This window comes from Typopeltis vanoorti, chromosome 7 (assembly GCF_054136105.1).
Source record: "Typopeltis vanoorti isolate ZY-2024b chromosome 7, IOZ_Tvanoo_1.0, whole genome shotgun sequence".
Taxonomy (NCBI): Eukaryota; Metazoa; Arthropoda; class Arachnida; order Uropygi; family Thelyphonidae; genus Typopeltis; species Typopeltis vanoorti.
Window position 1 is genome coordinate 149,793,273 of NC_143555.1, and position 13,480 is coordinate 149,806,752.

The 13,480-nt window shown below is 37.2% G+C and overlaps 1 non-coding gene and 1 pseudogene across 1 annotated transcript; both read right to left on the reverse strand.

Annotated features, from left to right (window-relative positions):
* Positions 1 to 2,656: 2,656 nt before the first annotated feature.
* Positions 2,657 to 2,832, reverse strand: LOC150105193 (U2 spliceosomal RNA; annotated as a pseudogene).
* Positions 2,833 to 11,208: 8,376 nt separating this feature from the next.
* On the reverse strand, positions 11,209 to 11,315 carry LOC150105194 (U6 spliceosomal RNA). The gene has a single exon (XR_016548632.1). It is a non-coding gene; the product is annotated as a U6 spliceosomal RNA (small nuclear RNA).
* Between the last annotated feature and the right edge of the window lie 2,165 nt (positions 11,316 to 13,480).

A 13,480-nucleotide genomic window follows, 5' to 3' on the forward strand; every position in this document is an offset into this window, starting at 1 on the left:
CCGGTGTGGCGTGAGCTGTCTCCGGGAATTAACTTCTGTGCATTATGCACTCTCCCAACACAAAAGAGATTTTGCCAGTAAATCTTCATTCAAAATAAAATCTTGCTAGATAATTATAAATTTATCTTGACAATTGTGCTTTATGCACTCTCCAGTCTCACAACATACAATTAAATTTGGCTAGTTATACTTCATTCAATTATTATCCTGATATTTATTCATTAAAATTCCTCACCATCAACAACTACATGTCCACCTCAATGAGAGTCATGTTTACCACCACCGATCACCCACGATCTTAATTGATATTCTTTCACTTAAACATTCAGAGCACTGGGCAGAAATCACATTGCGTCAACACCTCTCAAAAACCATTCGCAGTAGGCTTTGTTTTAATTAGACAGTCGGATTCCCCTGGTCCGTGCCAGTTCTGAGTCGGCTGTTAGTTGCCGGCCGAAACGGTCGCGCCAGACGGGCCATCCGGCGCGCCGCGCAGCTGAGGCATTCCACGAGAAGGCCCCGACGCTGGTCCGGGCTCAACCGTTCCATCACTGGAACGCCATACCCGCTTCGCCATACCCGTGCCATACCCGCTTCGGACCCCAGCCCGACCGGCCCAGTCCTCAGAGCCAATCCTTGTCCCGAGGTTACGGATCCGTCTTGCCGACTTCCCTTACCTACATTATTCTATCGACTAGAGGCTGTTCACCTTGGAGACCTGCTGCGGATATGGGTACAGTCCGGCACGAAAATCACACTCTCTCCCTCGGATTTTCAAGGGCCGACAGGAGCGCTCCGGACACCGCAGGAGGCGCGGTGCTTTACGGGGATAGCATCCTTATCTCCGGAATAACCGATTCCAGGGAGCCAAACCCTTACAAAGAAAAAACAACTCTCCCCGGGACTCCCGTCGACTTCTCCGAGTTCGGTTGCGTTACCGCACTTGGCCCCAGAGGGGCCGATCTCCGTGTCCGGGTTCGGGAATATTAACCCGATTCCCTTTCGGTCTACCGGCGGGACCAGCTCTTTCTTTTTCGCAACGTCCCGCTTCGGAACGGATTTCTCCTATCCCTTAGGACCGACTGACCCATGTTCAACTGCTGTTCACATGGAACCCTTCTCCACCTCAGTCCTCAAGGTTCTCACTTGAGTATTTGCTACTACCACCAAGATCTGCAACAACGGCGGCTCCAGGCGGGCTTACGCCTGGCACCTTCAACGCACGCCGCTGCGACCCTCCTACTCACTGCCGCATAAGAGTCAGGCTATTTTCTGCGGCAGCGGCCGGGTATGGGCTCGACGCTGGAGCGCCATCCATTTTCAGGGCTAGTTGCTTCGGCAGGTGAGTTGTTACACACTCCTTAGCGGATTCCGACTTCCATGGCCACCGTCCTGCTGTCTATAGCAACCAACACCTTTCATGGGGTCTCATGAGCGTCTCGCATCTGGCGCCGTAACCCGGCGTTTGGTTCATCCCACAGCGCCAGTTCTGCTTACCAAAAGTGGCCCACTGGGCACTCACATCCTTTCGTCCGGGCTTCGAGTCAAGCAAGCCGGACTTCTCACCCATTTAAAGTTTGAGAATAGGTTGAGGTCGTTTCGGCCCCAAGGCCTCTAATCATTCGCTTTACCGGATGAGACTGAATAATAATAATTTTTATGCAGGGTTTTTTGAGACCTGAAAATTAATTCAACGGCTTCGAGAGTAGAAAGGTTGTTCTACAGGGATCTCAGTGGCCACTTTATTAGGGACACTTCCTCGTTCAGAAAAATAGCTAGATGTCTAATAAAGTGGCCACTCAGTGTATTTTATCTGTTAATTATCGTGTGAAATAATTTCATCACACTAAAGAGTCTTATTTGGAGGATTTGGTGTTCAAGAGAAGTATCCAGAACATGAGGAAAACGTATTATAGCACAGATTTCTTCACAATTCAAGAAGAATAGTGCCAAGGCAAAGCGTGTGCTGAAGATCTATCAGTTGGTATAAGCGGTTTAAATCAGAATTTGTCTGTAGTTTATATCAACACAGGGAGTGTAGGATTACTAAGAAGATCTACGAAATTAATAAATTTCTTGGCATATTTTGCAGTTATCAGGAGTGGGAAACCTCCCGGCACACGAACAAAAAAAGCTCTTCCGGGACTTTAATTTGGTGCTGATTCATGGAAAATTTTCCGCCGACAATTCGTGAACAGTTCGAAAATAAACTGCAATCAGAAATATCTGTACGTGTGGGTGAAATTCTTGGTTTGGTTGGTTGAGTGGTTAACGCACAAATGCACTCCAACCACGTAGTTGACTAATTCACACGAGATAATTAATTAAACATGTATTTCACTTTGGAAACATGAACCTGTAAATTTTTTTTCAATTGCGAAGGCAATTATTATCAAATATCGATTTTATTTATCGTTCCATAAAATCCTAGTATTGGAAATTAAGGTGAAAATTAGTATTTGAAAATTCGCAGATGGATGGATGGTATGTGTGGAGTGGCTGATCTTCAGAGAGTTGAAGCCTCCAGAAAAGCACACAACAGGACTACATGGCGAGGACTGGTGTGGCACATCACCGAGCATCGGAGTGACCCTACGGCATCTGTAGATGCCCAATGAACAGATGATGATGTCGCAGATGGGAATTTTGTCTTAAGTTGATTTACATCATGGAAGGATTTATGTAATTTTACCGTTATTTTTTGAATATGATTACTCATAAGTGCACATATAATCTTCCAAGAATCAGTTTAATATCTTGGGTTCGTATCCGACAGTAAGTCGATTAGAACAGATACTACACTCTTATCTTAGCCTAACGGCTAGAAGCGGAAAGTGTATATGTTCGGATCAGTTTAATGTCTGATACGAGTCCCATCGGTCCGCAAGATGATAAACCGATTTTTGATCAGCTCCGTTCATCGAGGAGAGATGAAATAAGATTTGCATATATGGTAAACTTAAACAAATGTTTCACAAAAGAATACGTGCCTTTACTATATAATAAAATAAAAATTAATAACAAAGTTAATATCAAACGTGAATTTTATTAATGATCGAATATGGTCAAGTGAGTTCGCTTGAAGAGAACCAGGAGGAACGTGTGAAAGCTACAAAATCTATGAGATAAATTGGGATTAGTTTTTAAATTGCTTTCCACATAACAGTAAACCTTTTCTTTTAAGGTGATAACTTTGAAAATTAAAAAGTTATTTATTAGCAATATCTGAATTATTTATATTACATATATATGTTAGTTATATTATATATATGAAAGTTATTCACGTTCATATTTATTGATATATAAATATATCTTAATATTTTTTATTTGATTATCAGATAAAAATGTTGTCAACTAAATCTATAGTATATTAATACCACCGGTGGGTTCAAGATTTTTTTTTCTATTTTATTAATTCCATATATATATTCTGGCCTTTATATACATATTTTTACGTAATCTGGAAGCCTTGCTCTTGAGATCAAACAGAATTTTTCAAACCACTGTAAACAAAACATTCTAAGAAATGACATTTTCCTGGTAAGAGTATTTTAGTTGAAAGTCCTAATATACTTTAATTTTTTTTTTTTTTTTTTAATTTAATGGGAATGCTTTCCACGAAAAGTTGTAGACCTCTCGTAATAATAATTAAAAAAAAAAAGTCCCAGGTGGTTTAACACTTAAATACTCTGCAATTCCTAATCCAAGGGACCAAACGTGGAACTTTCTCAAGCGAGTTCATATATTTGAAAATACCAGAATTAATATAGTTTTTTTTTAAAATAAATTAAATAAATGTATGATATAAACTTTGGTGTGGTACAAAGATTTTGCATTTAAAAATTTCTCTTCATCGGGAAACCAATATTCGTTCTCCTTTGCACACTAGATGGCACCACATTGATAGTAACAAAATATTTAATTTAATCTGATAGCATGGTTCAATTTTAATTTTTGCATGTGGTATTTTTTTTCCATCGCCCCACCTAAAATATTTGAATCACTTGATCTATCTATATTTGAATCACTTGATCTATCTATATCATCCAGCAAAAAGGATGTAAATATAAAGATATCTCTCTCTCTCTCTCTACTAGCGAAAATCTAATCTCTAATCCACAAAAAATGATGTAAAGTTTATAGCGAAAAGTTTATACTTATAAACGTAGAGGCGATTAAGGCAATCACAGACTCCAAATTTATCAGTTACTATGTATGCTATAAATAGGTATATTGAGAATATAGAAAAAAAATAATAAGTTTTGACCTTTCTGCTTTAAAAGATGTACCTATAACGAAAATAATAAATTTTTAATTATTATTTTTAGATAAAGTTATAACTTTTTGAATATATTTCTCACGAGCATTCCTTAATGACGATCAGTAATATTAAAACGGAAAGATTTTTAATTGCAGCTTCACACCACCATCCATTACAAAAGATAGGCATAATTTAAAACTTTGCAAGACAGGACATGCAAAATATTAAGCACGTCAATTAAAAGAAATGAACTGCAATACCTGAAACAGAACTTCTCACTTAATGGTTTTTGAACCAAGACGATCAGAAAAATTCTTAATACATTTCCTGCAACTCCCTTACTTAACCAAGATTTCAAGAATGCAATCATGCTTCCATATATCAAGAATGTCACGGACAAAGTCTCTGCGTTGCGAGTACAATGTAAACGTGGCTTTTTTACCTTTACAAAAAAAAAAAACTTAAATTTCTTACTTCCATCAAAACCTCCACATAACCAACTCGATGAAGAAAAGCGTCCATGAGATTCATTGCGTTGGTGGCATTTGCTATGTAGGCCACACAGGAAGGTCGGGATAAATCCGCATGTTGAACACATAAGAGACTTTGAAAAAAGAAAATACCACATATAATGTAATGCCGATGTTTAAGTAAAGGCAACTCTAAAAATTCGGACGATCCCTAGACCAATCCATAGTGGCCGAAAGACCGTCCAACTCAGCGTTGGCTCCACTCAGTGACGGGCTCCCCCACCACCGAGCAGAACCGCTCATATTCCAGGGAAACGCATCCACCGACAAAGCCCCTCACTGGGCCGTGCCGGAGAACACCCTCTCCGGAGCCTAAAATTTGCTCCCTCAAGGCAAAAATTTGCTCCCGCATGGCAAAAAAACCTTAAGAGAGCGAAACTCAAACTCTCGAAACTCAGCTTCCCAGGAGATAACAGCAACAGCCGAGCATCAGTTAGAACTTCATTGGCTACAGCATTGCCATCCATTATCCATTACCATCTCAGAGTTTTTTATGCCTGTCATGATCAAGTAATTGTAGGCTAAAATGAATGACTTCTGAGAACTTTGAACTTTGAACTTAATTGGTTGATGGACTGAGTCCTTGACTCATTATCCCTTCATCTAGATTTTAGGTTGTGATGATGAGATTATTGTGGGTAATTTACCCGCTCATTGTGATCATTGAGGCTGTATCAGCTTTCTCTTGCGATGGAGGATTTCGGTTTTTTATGTTTGAAACGATCTGAGGGTTTGTAGTACGCTGCTTGTCGAATTAACTGATTTCGGTGATTACCTGTGATTGTGAAGAATTTCTGTGCAATGCTTGTCATGTAGGTCTTAATATCTGGAAGATTGGCTTCTTGATGTAACTGGATGTTTCTAATGAACCATGGGACATTAAATGCCATTCTTAGACATTTATTCTGTATTTTCTGAAGTCTGGTGATGTTGCTTTTAGTCGAGTGATCTCAGGTTGGAGAGGCGTAAGTTAGTTGCAGTCTGATTACCGATTTGAAAAGGAGAATTTTGTTGCTTATGCTTAGGAAGCTGTTCCTATTCAAAAGTGGGTATAGCTGTGCTATGGTCTGACTTGCTTTAGTGGCGACACTATCTATATGTGACTTTAAATTTAGACGTCTATCAAGATGAACTCCCAAATATTTGGTTGAATTGCGCCAAGGGATAATTTTACCAAACATTTGTATGCTTGTATTCGGTTCTGCTTTACGTCTGGTAAAAAGTACTGCAGAGCTTTTTCTTGGGTTGATCGCGATACGCCATTTGGTGTACTAATCCTCCAATTCATTGACTGCTCTCTGCCGCTTGATGGTGGCCAGATGTGGACGGAGGGATCTGGCTATAATGATTGTGTCATCGGCATAAAGAGCGGTGATAGCTGGGGACAGTTTGGGGAGATCTACTATGTATATGGAGAAGAGTAGGGGAGATAGCAGAGAGCCTTGAAGGACTCCGGCCGTGATTATCCTCTCTGTGGATCTGATACCGTTGAGTTTTATTTTAAATTTTCTGTTATTTAGATATATTTTGATAAGTAGAACTAGTGGTAATGGAATACCAACTTTGTGTAGTTTAAAAATTAGTCTGTAATGCCACACTCTATCAAATGCCTGAGTGATGTCCAGGAATACTGCGCCAGAGTGTTGGTGCCATTCATACCCTTGGGTTATATGTTCGATAACTCTGTAAATTTGTAACGTTGTGAAGTGATATTTCCTAAAGCCGAATTTCTAAAATTTCTGTTTCTTCTTGAACCTGTGTGAGAATAGCACGTTCGGCTATCTTACCTATGCATGAAAGAAGGCTGATTGGTCTGCAATTTTCAGGACACTGTGTATTTTTTCCAGGTTTGGGAATTAGGAAAACGTCGGCAATTTTCCATCGCTCTGGGAAATAATTAAGCCGAAGGATGGCATTAATGATGGCTACCAGATGCATAACCACTTTGCGGGGAAGTAGCTTGAACACCTTGTTTGTTATTCCATCTGGACCCGGAGCCTTTTTGTTATTTAGTTTTTTTAAAATCTCATATATTTCTGTTGGTGACACGAATTTGTTATTGGATTGGATTGAGGAATTTTGAGTTATTTTAAGCACTTGGGTGTGGATTTTACTTATGAAATTCATATCTGTATTGATATAATTGGGGCTGCATTGTTTTTCTAAACTGTCAGCAAATGCTTCAGCTTTTTCCTCGTCGTTGTAGACAACATTAGATTCACATTGGATTGGAGGAAATGTAAAACGCTTTGAACGGAGTGATTTCATCATTTTCCATATTGATTGATCTTCTGTGTTTAAGTGGTGAATTTTGTTATTCCAGAGCTGGTTACGGTGGTCCTTTAGGGCATATCGAACCTGGTTTGTTGCTCTGTTAACTGCTTGTTTATCAGCTGGGTTCATTGTTCTCTGATATTGTCTTCTTAATCTGTTTTTCTCTTGGATAAGACGTTTTATATCCTGTGGGAGTTTATTTGATTGTGCACATTTGGTTATATTTGTTACCTGTGTTATAGCTGTCAGTAGTTGTTTTTCAGGAGTTTTCATTGCTTTTTCTATATCTTCGGTGGATGTTATATGCAGTATTGGACCAAGGTTTTCCTGGAAGGCTGAGGGAAGTTGTTTCCAATTTATAAACGTGGTGGTGTTTTCCGTTAAATATTGTATGGTGCCTAGTTGTAATATGATGGGATTATGATCAGAACTTAAGTCGTTGATTGCTTGTATCTGATAGCTGTGCGCTATGTTTTTTAATATAGCTATATCTATATTAAATCAGGACGTCCGGTTCCGTAATGTGTGGGTTCGGTGGGTCCTATTACTGTTATATTTCTTGAAGTGGTGTAAGAGTTGAGTATTCTTCCGTTAATATTTGAGTTTCTGCTGTTTCCAGACTGAATGTTTGGCATTAAAATCTCCGGCTATAATCACTGCTCTGCCTGTATTTAGTATCACATCTAAGTCAGATTCAAGGGGTTTTTATTTGGGAGGTTGTAAGCTGCATATATCGTAATGCTGTTTGTGTTTTCCATATGTATTTCTATTCCTGTAGTTTCCATGTGTTCTGTTTGGGGTTTGGCTATTGAATTATGTTTTATGTTTCTTTTCACAAAGATGGCAGTGCTTCTACCTCTGACAAAGCATCTGTCTGTACGGTAAGTGCTATAACCGTTGATTCTGATTTTGTCACTTGGACGAAGATGTGATTCATTTATGAGGATGATGTCTGCTTGGGTTTCTGCTGCAAACCCCTGTAATTTGATAAACCATTAGCATTCCATGAAACAATTTGTAGCGATTTCGGTTTTCTTTTAGACTTATTCATTAAGAATTTCCACAGTGATTGTGTGTGCCTTAAGATGATATCCTTGACTTCTTGAGTTGGGTTGATTTGTTGGAGTTCACAAGCACCTAAGTGGCTTGTTATGTTCAGTAGAATAGGTTTGTTGGTTTGCCGTGACTGCTTTGGTTTTGGGTCTTTTTTGGAAGGTTGATCTTGTAACTTCAGCATACGAACTTCCATTCGTTGTGGAGACTATGGTTTGATGGGGGGAAGTGCGTTCTTGTATAGGTTTACTGGTTTTGAGTTATATCTTTTGGTTTTGGGGAAATGCTATACAGCCCCTATAGTTTGCAGGGCAGTTTGCATATTTTGCTGGAAGTGTGCGTGGTTTTTGGCATTCGTTTAATGCGTGTTTGTCACCACATTTCACGCAACGATATTCAGCCTTGTAGCATTGTTGTGCGTGCTCAATCTTCTGGTATCTATGACACTGGGTTGTAGTTGATTTATGTTTCAATGACTCAACTTTTATGACCAGATCACAGATGGTTTGGAGATTGTATATATGTTTTTGGTCTTTACTTATTTCCACTAGAATTAGGGGATAGTTTTTTCAGCTCTCCACATTCGGCTGACTTTAATTGGGCTAAAATCCCTTAAATTGGAGGTCTGCTGTGAGGTCTTGTATTTGTAATGTTTCAGTTACACCTCTTAATACCACTTTTAGATTTTTCTCACTGCTGAGTGCAAAAGTGTGGTACTGCAGGTCGTTGTTATCTAGGAGTTTGGTCATTTTTTTTATAGTCTGACGACGTTTTTAGTTGTATACGTATCCCTTTTTCTGTGTTTGTGGCTTTCATGAAGGTGATATCTGAAGATTTCTGTGCGGATGCAACGGACGTCCAGTGCTCCTTGACCCTTAGCATGACTGGGGATACCGTTTCTTTAAGTTCATTATCTGGTTCTATCTCCGCTGTTTTGGGTGTATCTGCAGTAGAGCAGATTTTCCTTTTCTTTTTGACTATTTGGAATTCTGTGTTGGTTTCCAAAAACTGCTGAGTACTATCTAGGGATGCAGCATCCTCTATATTCGTGGAGTGTCCTAATTCTGGTTCAGTCAACATATCAAAATCCAAACTCCGCAAATCGTAACTGTCAGATCCACAGTTTCGGCAACTCTCCCTGAATTCTGAGATGATTTAATTTTAAAATATGTATGATCTTTAAATCAGTTATGTTAAGGGGAATACGTTCCTTAATAAAACACTATCGCATATTAAGGTATATTATCTCAATAATATCAAAAATACGAAAGTTAATCTAATTAATTCAAACTATTCAAATTATCTTTATATTTTCACTTTTATTTTATATAAAACTTTAACAGACATTAATATCATATCGCACTGTCTGATTTTGTAATATTCATCACAGACTGGAGAATGTAGTTTAAAATAACTTCAGTAAATAGAAATTATTATTATTATTGTTGATGCTTTGCATCTTGATGAGTTTTCTAATTTCTGATTTTGTAGCTATTTTACTACGAAAAAAAAAAAGCATCAGAGATTGTACAATAGATGCTATATTATTACAAAAAAATCCACAACTATTAATATTTGATTACATTTTTTAATAATTTTGAATATTTACTTCGCTCACTCGTAGACGCACACCTTACCGTCCAGGCGTTTGAAACCAAATCCGACGAAATAGAATGGTTAATCCTTATTTCAGTAGTGTCGCATGTCTGTATATTGCGCGTATTCTTCTAGCCTGTTTGTCGATTTTGCGAGATGAAACGCCTGAGTTTGCAGGATGAAAAATCCTCCACCTCCGTATGAGACCGGGACCTACAATATCAAATTATTATCCTTAAAAACATTCACTGAAGATGCACTCAAATAATTTGTGAAGGCCAATCGTATTCTAATATGTCCATTTCACTTATCGTATCAACCCATTCCTGATTTCGGACACTACCCTAATTATCTAAAAAGGTTAACTGATCTAATCATTGCCTACCCTAATAATAATTTCTGTACACCAACATTTAACATTGGTACGACTTGCCTTCGTTTAATTGACTGGAGGTTGTAGTAGGGTATTATTCCCCCGTATCGGTGGGGGATACGTTCCAAGACACCCCGCGGTTAGTACCGAACCCTATATATATACAGTACTATGTTTTTCCTATACATACCTATGATAAAGTTTAATTTATAAATTAGGCACAGTAAGAGATTAACAACAATAACTAATAATAAAACAGAACAATTATAACCACATACTGTAATAAAGTTATCTGAATGTGAATGAAATCTTCTCAACCTTGCATACGTTTCCCCCCCCCCCCCCATTACTTTATTATTTGATGAAGTTAAGAATTTTCACTTTTTTCACTTAAAAGGTAGCACTTTACGGCTTCTCTTTGGCATATCCGAATTGCCAGCATCACTACTTTTGTGCTTTGGGGCCATTATTAAGTAAAATAAGGGTTACTTGAACACAAGCACTGCGATGCCGCGAAAGTCGATCTCATGAACGAGAACTAATGAGAATGGCGCGAAATTCTTGATTCCGAAAGGCTGCGAGTTGCAAGTAGCTTTCTCCACCTTTGCAACGAGTTGCCCTGGTGTTGGACTACCTCTGGGATCAGCCGAATAGTCTATTACTAAGAGCTAACGTGAATACAATCCTCGGCAAACCCGAGTTGTTTTAGCTTGCACTACCTACTTGATTTAAGTAACTAAAGGCAACTAGGGATGCCGAGGATTGTATTCTCGTAAGCTCTCAAGTCAACTTACGAAATTTTCATAGTTTCTACAAACATTCGGCTTTCAAATATTTGCCGATGTAATTATAAATTGTTTATTTGTGAAATTTTCCATTTAATATTTTCGGACCGGGTTGACCACGAATAACTGAAGCGGCGGATAGTGAGAAAGACTATTATATGGAAGAGATGTTTATTAATTGAAGATCATTTGGATTTTCTTTTTAAAATAACCAGATTAATATGAAATGATAAATCATTTTCAGAAAAAGAGCAGCTGTTTATTACTGAGGTATCATTTGGATTTTGTTTTTAAAATAACCAGAAGATTGATATGAAATGAAAAATTAACCGGAGTAAAAATGTGGAACGCTTCACGATTTTGCGTGTCATCCTTGCGCAGGGGCCATGCTAATCTTCTCTGTATCGTTCCAATTTTAGTATATGTACTGCCGAAGCAAGTACAACGTAACTTATTGAAGCGTTCTATTTATATTTTGAAAAATTACGTTAATTTTAAAAAGGTGTTTGTATATAATTTCTATTATCTTTTATATTATTAAACTTTCCTAAATTTTCTTACAATTTTGGTATAGAATATTACTTTATAATACATTTTATATAAAGTATTATAATTTCTATAATTATTGTAAAAATAGCTTAAAATGGTTATTTTCCAAAATTTTGCATCCTTGTTGATTTAGGTTTCGCAAATTGGTTTTATTAGAGTTTTCATTAGTTCTTTCAGAAAATGCACAACGAACCGATAAAACTATAATTAATTATAATAACATTTTAAATTATAATATAAATTAATAACATAATTTTAACAGATCCTTCTTGAGATACTGAATAATAATAATAGCTTTACACTCTCGACGCAAGAACGTTTTCATTTGCGACATGCGAAAATATTAGATTTTATTGGTACATATGTGCATTAAAAATAACTGCGAAGTTTTATTATCCACATCTTTTAGAGTCCGTTATAATTAATAGATTTTAAGACTTTTCTATCGTCAGGTATTATTAATAATTAATAATAAAGATGGTTTCAGAGTTTTCAGATCCCTGGTTTTCTTTTTCGGTACTCCACGGCGAGTTCACAGCAGTAGAAATATCTATTGCGGATGTCTGGAGTTGAAGTGTTTGCAATTGCGCAATTGTTGCATGTTCGTGGAATGCAATAATATTATTATTCCACCACGAGGACTAATGGGCATTATACTATTATTTTATTGGCTCCGTTCAGCGGCGAATGAAAAAAATGTTTCACATACCTATGCAAGTGTAATTTTTGATGCTATTTATTATTATTATTATTATTATTATTATTATTATTATTATTATTATTATTATTATGTGACTCGTCAAGAATCCAAGGCCTAATCGCGGGAAGGTCCCCACATAACTCACCGTCTATACCAGGTATTGGCACACTTTTTCTGAGAAGACCCGGATACTAAATATTTTACGGGCCAAGAAGTAAATACAGAGGATATAATGTACTTATCATTATGATAGAAAATAAAATTAACACAACTCTTTATTAACGAAATGTAGAATATAATTGTATACAGACATATTTGGAAAATTAGTGAGGAGATGGAATTATTTTTATAAGACATAATTACACTTAATTGGCGTTCAAAGTTCGTGTTCCTAAAATGGATCACAAATGCTCTTCAGATAAGACTGATCTGCGAGATTTTATGTATTTTATCTTTATAAATGTCGTTTTTTTCCCCTACCTATCGAATAGAATATAAATAAATATGTATCAATATTTACTGATGCAAACTCGTGGTAAATGTGATTAAGAAAACTGGTGGTACTCAAAACACTATCGAGTTAGGACTGCTACTGCGGGCAGCACTGGTAGCAGCGAGAGGTCAACATGGGTCACTGCTGCTCTTTGCGCAAAAGCGCCCATAGACAATACGCAAACGCAGTGGTATGACTACGTGATATTCTATGGAGGGTGAAAGAGCGACTTCATGATTCTGTCATGAAATTCTTTTAAAAACCTTCCTAAGCTAGTGGGCTGTGCAATAATAGGCAGAGAGTGGGATCAGGGCGGCGAGTCGTAGTTTGCCGATCTCTGGTCTACACTAAGTTCCATTTCTACACACATGGGCACAAACCATAATCTAAACACAACGCTACCTACCACCTACGAATAGTATTCCATTAATATTTTATTTTATTTTATATTTATTTTTCTTTTAATTGTGCAGGTTATTGAGTTATCATTACATTACATCTCATTCATTTAAGTTTCCTTTCAAAATGATAAAATTGTAAAACAGTGACATCCTATGTATAACTCAAGAGCATGAGCTCATCCGGGTTACAAGAAGTGTAACAATTGCACAGCATAAATAGTACACAAAATATGGACAATATGTTTAGAGAATAATTTAAATAACTAATATTCTGTATTAGTTAATTTCTCTTGGTATAAATTGGTTAATTACGTTTTATACAATTTTTCTGAACAAGTTTTCAATATTCTCATAAAAATTCAAGTCCTGTCTAATTTCCTTTCGTATTAAAAGCGGCAAGCCGTTGAAGATTTTTGGAGCCAAATAGATAGAGTATTTGTGTGTTATTTCTTTTTACGCTGTGGT